Source organism: Pangasianodon hypophthalmus, chromosome 2, assembly GCF_027358585.1.
Source record: "Pangasianodon hypophthalmus isolate fPanHyp1 chromosome 2, fPanHyp1.pri, whole genome shotgun sequence".
NCBI classification, from domain to species: Eukaryota; Metazoa; Chordata; class Actinopteri; order Siluriformes; family Pangasiidae; genus Pangasianodon; species Pangasianodon hypophthalmus.
Window position 1 is genome coordinate 22,129,355 of NC_069711.1, and position 8,489 is coordinate 22,137,843.

Sequence of the window (8,489 nt, forward strand, 5' to 3'; positions counted from 1 at the left end):
GGTGCCATAATGTGCAATAAAATCACTTCTACAAATCACTCTTCATACACACGCACACACACACATTATACCCCTAAAGTTATGTGCTATAAATTACAAATCATCCGTATTAATTACTTGCGCTATTCCAAGCGCGCATATATTTAGAATAACAGCATTCGGACGTTTCACTGTTTGTATCACTCCACTTGTCTGGGTTCACTACATGAAATTCCAATTCTTGCAATAGTCTGTTAGACTGAAATGGTTACTACACTTATGACGGGCGGTCAGTTAGTCTGTGTCTTGCATGGTAACACACAATGCTCTGTGCAGCTGTGGCTTCTGTAGGAGCTATTTCTGTTGACGGAGCAAATAAACAAAATATTCATCCATATTGTGTCTGAAATGTCAGTCACTTGATATTAACTGCTTAGTAATAGAAACCCTAGCTTCAACCCCTGACATTCAAACTCAGAGCTTTAACCACTGAGCCAACACCAACACACTAACAATACACTAACACGCAAAAGTGCTCGGGGCAAATGCAGCCCCAAAGCCACCACAACAATCGCAGTCCCAAGCCATCTCAATATATGAGATCCCCAAGCCATCTCCACGGCCCCCAAGCAGCACCATCCCAATGATCTTCAGGCCGTCCATGTGGGGCCACCCCCTGCAACAGCGAGTGATCTCCAACTGATGAGAACTCTAACCAGAAGTAGGGCATCAGTATAGATCAGGCAGGTCTGGAGAGCAGAAGGGGTCAGGAGCACTGATATCTGTGTAGCTCAACAGAGAGAGAGAGAGAGAGAGAGAGAGAGAGAGAGAGAGAGGGGGAGAGACTGTTAGGTAAGCTTTTGTCCCGTAATGATTCAGGACAATGTACTTTGCGTGCGGAGTGCAAGCAGGGACTCTGGCAGACTAGCTGTGACAGCATACCAAAAGGGAGAGCCAAAAGGTAACACAGACATGAGGGTGACATGGGACACAATGCGGCCAGCCACTCCACCGTCAACAAACCTGAGTAAATGAGTGAAAGTGTGTGGGGGAATACTCAATACACAATACTCTATGCCTGTGAACTCAGAGATCTGTTCCTTTACCTAAAAAAAACTATGCACATAAGACTAAACAAATATGTTTTCAGCCTAGACTTAAACACTGAGACTGTGTCTGAGCCCCGAACACTAATTGGAAGGTTGTTCCATAACTGTGGGGCTTTGTAAGAGAAAGATCTACCCCCTGCTGTAGCCTTCACTATTTGGGGTACCAAAAATAGCCTGCATCTTTTGATCGAAGTAGGCATGGCAGATCATAAAAGACCAAAATTTTGCTCATGAGGTAATAGGGCACGAGATCATTCAGTGCTTCAGAGTTCAATAGTAGTATTTTATAATCAATATGAAAATTGATTGGGAGCCAATGCAGTGTGGATAAGATAGAGGTGATGTGGTCATATCGTCTGGTTCTAGTAAGGACTCTCGCTGCTGCATTCTGGACTAACTGGATTATGCATTACAGTAATCCAACCTAGAGGTAACAATAGCATGAACTAATTTTTCTGCATCGTGTAGTGACATTATATTTCTAATCTTAGCAATATTTCTGAGATGAAAGAAAGCTTTCATACTATCTACATGAACTTCAAATGAAACTAACACACACCAACACTACACTAACACACCAAAATACAGTAAATCACGTCAACACTACACTAACATACACCAACAATACATATAAGCACACCAACAATACACTAACACACACCAACACTACATTAGCACACACCATCACTACATTAATAATGTGACCACAGCTGCTTCACTGTGTCTGCATTTCTTTCAAATGGCACACGGTATAGCTGTTTTAGAGACACCTGGTGCCTTTTCAGTATGCGTGCAATAGTCGGCAAACTTATGGGTTCCACATTGCTGAACGTGTCGTCATTGTCCAAGATGTTAATGATTTTGTCTTATATTGTGTACTTTATTATTATTATTATTTCTTTTTTTTCCCCAAATATTTGTATTCTTTGAATTGTTTATTTTTGATATTTTTCGTATGATGTTTAATTTCTTCTTAATGGCAAGTGCGCACAAACATTTCAGTACGGAACGAGACCTAAGCGCACATGGTTGTGGCGTCCAAAGTTCACTAAAGGATTAGAGGGATTTAGCTCCTGGTTTGAATGGAGAACAAGGTACGAATATAGACTTCCTGTTATCTGTTAGATTTATGTGATTGTTTGGAGTTGTTTGCTCTGTAGTAAGATTGTTTATGTTGTATGATCTTGAAAGTTTATTTATGTATATTTGGTTTGATGTATGTTTGTTTGTAAGTTTATTTATTTTGGTATTTTCTTTTCTCTTTTCTACAAGCTCTTACGTTGATTCTCACCGAGTTACGGCTGCATTCTACGTCTTATGGCGTCCAACGATGATCTGGCTTTCAAATAAAGTGTGGGAATCATCAGTCGGAGGGTCTATCCTTTTTTAAGCCAGGGAGCTACACAAGATGTGCTGCCGAATGTCTGTTAAGCGAATATCGTTTCTGGCCCGAACCATACTGACCACAGCCAGCACTCGCTGGTCAGTCAAAACAACATGGACGAACAATGAGGGCCTCTAGTGGCCGAAACACAAAACAGCAAGTCTGGGATCCTGACACTGTGTGGAAATCAAGATCACTGTTTGAGAGTTATAGGTAGGTTTCTTATCTTTGTTTAAAGCAATTTATTTCACCCTTAGTTCAGCCTTTACTTATAAAATGGCTACAGCTTTGCTCTCTTTTCAGTATTTTGATCACAGAACCAAATTTGGTAATATCTGGGTTTTTTTTTCTTCTTAGATCCACGCCCTTCCATTTTGGGTGCATACAGGAAAAAAAAAGTAAAACCTTGGGATGTGGGATTTCTTTGTGACATGCCTATTAAAAATCTCAATTTGAGTGAAGTCTAGTGTTGTTCAGAGAACTTGTGTGATAGGGTGTGAAGTCTGGATCAAGCTGGAGCAGCAATTTACTGTTGCTGATGTATTACCTAATATTGTCAAAAATATATATTTTCCCCATAAACTATATAACTTACTCTTTGGATTTGAGCTTGTCTTAAATGAAGCTTTTAACAATGAAATGAGGCTGGTACTTAATTTATATTTACTTGCAGAAGTAATACAGCCTTGGAAGAAGCTTCCTTTTGGTTGATGATGTAAGTGAAAGTGCATAACTGTAAATTCCTTTTGTATATTTGTTTAACATGTGACATTGTTGTAAAATATTAATTTTATCATTCACACCAGCTGCTTTTCATTACCAGAGAGCTGCCAAGAAGGCAAACTATGAATAAAATGTTGTGTAATTGTTGCATAGTTGTATATGGATCAAACTGTATTTTAATTGAAATGAACTAAGTTTTTTTTTTTTTTTGAATATTATATTTATTGAAGTATTTTTAGATTTTCAGACACACAAAAAACAGTCACAAAACAAGACAAAACACAGCTACACAGGTATAAAATGAGAAGGGGGGAAAAAAAACAACAACAAAAAAACCCATCTCCTTCAGATTCAATTTAGCAGTTAACCACAACACCGGGTAGAGGCAAGGGAGGTCAGCACAGACTTTTGCTCAATGTGACATTATGGACAAGTTCAAATAATACTAATAACAATAAAATAAAAATAATAATAATCACCTAGGTATTTTATCTTTAAAGCAAGGGTGATCGGGAAAGTGACACTAAAAATAGAGAGCAGATAGATTTGCAAGAGTCAACATTGTCACTAGCTTTGACAAGTAATTGAGAAAAAAAAAAAAAAAATAATAATAATAGAAAGATTCAAATATTCAAATGTGGTAATAAAAAAAACACACACACACACACACTCATGGGTGTATTAACATTGACACAGAAGTTAAACAAAACTACAAAGTTTCAAGCGGTGTCATGGTTATTGGAAATTTTTAGCAGGTGATTGAAAAGAGGCCTCCAAGAAGCCTCCAATAGATCTATATTTCCAGACATACTATATCTAAGCCTTTCTACATGAAGGGTGGAAGAAAGTTCAGACAACCAGATCTTGAATAGTGGCCTTGACTTTTTCTTCCAAATGCAAAGAATGGATTTTTTTGCGATCATCATACCATACTGAATAGGCACTCGGTACGCGTGATTAAGATGCTGCAAGGAGGCTGACCAGCCAACGACAGCAGTTGCAGGATCTAAAGGAAGCTCACATGCATAAGCTTCTGAAAGAAATTGAAAAACTTCTGACCAGAATTCACATGCACATGCAGTTTAGGACATGCCCAGAAAAGATGACCAAGAGAACCCTCCGCAGATTCACGCTTATTGCAGAGAGAGGAAATAGTAGGATAGAAAGCGTTAAGTTTAATCCTTGAGTAATGCAATCTATGCAACACCTTGTACTGAATAAGTTGGTGCCTGGCGTTAATAGAACAAGTGTATATATTTTTAAGACATTTTGCCCAGTCTTCCTCAGGAACATGAATATCCAGTTCCTTTTCCCAATCGTTTTTCAGATGATTAGTAGAGATGTCTAACTGACTAGTGAAAAAATCTACAAATTTTGTGACTAACTTTGGGGTATTGGGATCGCAAGGAAGTAGTTTATGTAATTCATTATCAGCTGACAGCGTTTCAAAGTTTGGCATAGTGGAACGAACATAATTTCTAATTTGTAGGTATCTAAAGAAGTGTGAAGCAGGAAGGTCATATTTCTCTTTTAGCTGAGAAAATGTTGCAAAATTGTTGTCTATGTATAAATCTCTCAAGGTGAGGATTCCTTTCCTAGCCCAACCTATGAACACTGGGTCTAGTAGTGAGGGCTTAAAGGCAAGGTTACGACAGACAGGAGCAAAAAAGGAGGTATTTGGCAGTTTGAATGGTCTTACCGATTTGACGCCATATCCTGAGGGAGTTATTAATCATAAGGTGGGATCTTACTGCAGCTTTAGGTTTTTCTGGGGCAGCAAATAGCAATGAGGAGAGAGATGAGTTTGAGGCACCCTGCTCAATCATAAGCCATGAAGGGAGGTCAGCTGAATGACTATCGGGGCATGGGTCCTGCCAAAAAGTTAAGGCTCTACAATTGGCAGCCCAATAGTAGTGTTGAAAATTTGGCAAACCTAATCCCCCCAAAGATCTAGGCTTACACACATGCAGTTTAGATATTCTATGTGCTTTAAAGCCCCAGATGAACGGCAGTACAATAGAATGTAATGTTTTGAAGAACTTTTTGGGCAAATAAATTGGTAAATTCTGAAAAAGATACAAAAATCTGGGTAATATCACCATCTTAATGGCATTCACACGCCCCATCACTGAAAGTGGTAGGGTCCTCCAGTATTTTATATTGCTTTTCAGATTTTCTAACATAGGTAAAAAGTTAAGTTTATATATATCCTTAGAGTCTCTAGATATATTAACTCCAAGGTATTTCAAACTATTTGTGGCTATTTTAAAAGGAAGACTGCGCATAAAATTTGAGTCAATATTGTTAGTCACTGCCAAAAATTCACTTTTTTGCCAGTTTACTGAATAACCTGATAGTTTACCGAATGTTTCCAATAAATTTAGCAAGGGTGGTATAGACTGTTCAAAATTTGGGGGCAATATTAAAGGGTTCCTTTTAATGGCAAGGGCGAGCGGTTCAACTGCAATTGCAAAAAGCAAGGGCGAGAGAGGACAGCCCTGCCGGGTGCCTCTATGTAATAAAAATTGAGATGATCTATTGAAATTGGTTAAGACCGAAGCTCTAGGTTGGGCGTATAACATTTTCACCCAAGAGGCAAATGTATCCCCCATTTCAAATTCTCTAATCACAGCTAGAACATAGTCCCATTCAATTTGGTCAAACGCCTTTTCTGCGTCCAAGGCAAGAACTGCTATACTAGTTGGGGACTCAAACCTGGTATATAAGATATTCATTAGTCGCCTAACATTATAGAAGGAAAAACGGCCAGGAATGAAACCAGACTGGTCATGATGAACAATTTTCCCAATACAATTATTTAGTCTGTTAGCAAGGATCTTAGTGAAGATTTTAAGGTCGGAGTTCAAAAGAGATATGGGTCGATATGACGATGGATTTGTTTCTTCTTTACCGTTTTTTAGAATTAGAGAGATATTTGCCTCGTACAGAGACTGAGGTAGCTGGTGATTACCAAATGAGTGATTAAACATTCTCAACAGCAAAGGAGAAAAGGCCAGCGCAAATTTTTTGTAAAATTCAATTCCAAACCCATCTGGGCCAGGTGCCTTTCCACCAGGGAAAAAATTTAAAAGCATCTAGTATTTCTGCTATTGTTATGTCTGCATTCAAAGCTGCCTGCTCTGCGCACCCCAACTTTGGAAGGTGTAGTGAATGAAGAAAATTAGCTAGTGCTGAGGGGTCAGAGCAGCCCTTTGATTTGTATAATTCTTCATAAAATTCTTTAAATGTATCGTTGATTTCAGTGGGATTTGTTAGAAAGACACCCTCCTTGTTTTTGATTTTATGGATTGCTCTACTGGCTTGCAGCCCCCTTAGCTGGCGAGAGAGCAATTTATCTGGTTTATCGCCAAGTTCAAATTGTTTTTGCTTAACTTTTAACAACATATTACTAACTTGGTTCGAAAGAATTGAATTATATTCCAATTCGAGTGCTGCAATTTCATTATACAAATCCGAATCTGTAGAATCTCTGTATGCATTTTCTAGCTGAGTGAGACGATTATCAATTTCTAGGAGACGTTTCTCTCTTTGTTTTTTAAGATTGGATTCATAAGAAATAATATGACCCCTCAGGACAGACTTTAAGGTTTCCCATAATGTTGAATCCGAGACCTCGCCCGTGTCATTAAATTTGAGAAACTCAGCAAGCAACTCTGTTAAATGCTCACAAAATCTGGAGTCCAAAAGCAGGGTAGGATTAAACCGCCAATTATAGCTGGGCTTGATTTCTGATGGATCTAGAGAGAGTGTCACTGCTGAATGGTCAGAGATGATTCTATTATGATGTTTAATTGATTTAACACATGGAATTATTTTAGAGTCAACTAAAAAGAAATCCATCCTAGAGTATGATTTGTGAACCTGCGAGAAAAAAGTGTACAGCTTGTCCATTGGATATTTTAATCTCCAGATATCAACAAGGTCAAGGGAAGCCATCAGATCATTAAGAACAATGGTAGAATTAGCCAAGGATATGTCAGAGCGTGAAGGATATCTGTCTATAACAGAGTCTAAAACTAAGTTGAAATCACCGCCTATTATCAGATGTGTGTTCAGAGTGGTTGGTAAAAGATTAAAAACTCTGCGAAATAAAGCGGGATCATCAAAATTAGGTCTGTACACATTCAGCAATGTGACATGGAATGAGGAAAGTAGGCCCGAAACAATTACATAGCGACCATTAGGGTCACTGATAGTAGATATATGCTTGAAAGGGACCGATTTACGAATCAAAATAGCTACTCCTCTGGCCTTAGATGAGAAAGAAGATTGGAATACCTGAGAGATCCAACTGCATCTCAGTCGCCTTTGTTCAGAGTGCCTTATATGTGTCTCTTGTAAAAAATAATGTCAGCAGCGATGGACTTCAAATAAGAAAAAACTTTGGCTCTCTTAATCTGATTATTTAATCCCCGGACATTCCAGCTGGCAAGGGTGACACTGCCAACTTTAGATAAAGACCCCCCACTACAAGTCATGATGTATAATATCTATGTATAATGTAGTGGCTGCTGCAAAGGAATCCGAAGGAGGTACACAGACACAAAACACTAAATGCACGACGAAAAAAGAAGACACCACCCACCCCTCCCCTTTCAACAGCTTCCCCAAATGAAGCTGGGGAAAAAACCCCATACGAACAGTGGAGCTGCTGGGCAGCATAAGGAGTGAAAAAAAACTTGTCTATCAAAATAACCTCAGATAGAGAAACCGAGGACTCCCTCACGGCCTCCACACAGAAAATATAAAGAAAGGAGTTGCTCTATGAACCTGAGCTACGAGTTTAGGACACAACTCTGATAACAAGCACATAAAGAAAAAAAAGCTGTTTATAAGACTATTTAAAACTATTTAAACAAACATGACGGTCTCAACATTCTCATGCAAACAAGGCACTAATATGTATAGGCCTATAACTGTATAACTTGATCGAATAACATGATCATAAACAATCTGCAAATGTCTTTTTTTTCCCGTATGAGAATATACTCACAACCTCCTATAAAGGCCTATAAACCGATTTTTAATCAAATTTTAAGTCCTTCAACCATGGTCGCAGCATTGAGGAACAGTCCTTAACTGCGGATCAAGAAGGCTCTTGCTCTACGACAGACTTCACAAACTCTTCAGCCTCCGACACCGAGCCGAAGATTTTCTTTTTATTGCCCTGGGTGACAACAAGACGTGCAGGGAAGAGCAGTCCGAATCGCATACCGGCCTCCCTCAACTTCTTTTTAAAGGCGCCTGCTGCCGCCCGAGTCGCAGTATCATCT

The 8,489-nt window shown here is 38.9% G+C and overlaps 1 long non-coding RNA gene across 1 annotated transcript; it reads left to right on the top strand.

Annotated features, from left to right (window-relative positions):
- Window positions 1-1,296: 1,296 nt before the first annotated feature.
- Window positions 1,297-3,333, top strand: LOC128317952 (uncharacterized). Its single transcript, XR_008301353.1, has 4 exons — window positions 1,297-1,518; window positions 2,073-2,182; window positions 2,361-2,685; window positions 2,830-3,333. It is a non-coding gene; the product is annotated as an uncharacterized LOC128317952 (long non-coding RNA).
- Window positions 3,334-8,489: the final 5,156 nt, after the last annotated feature.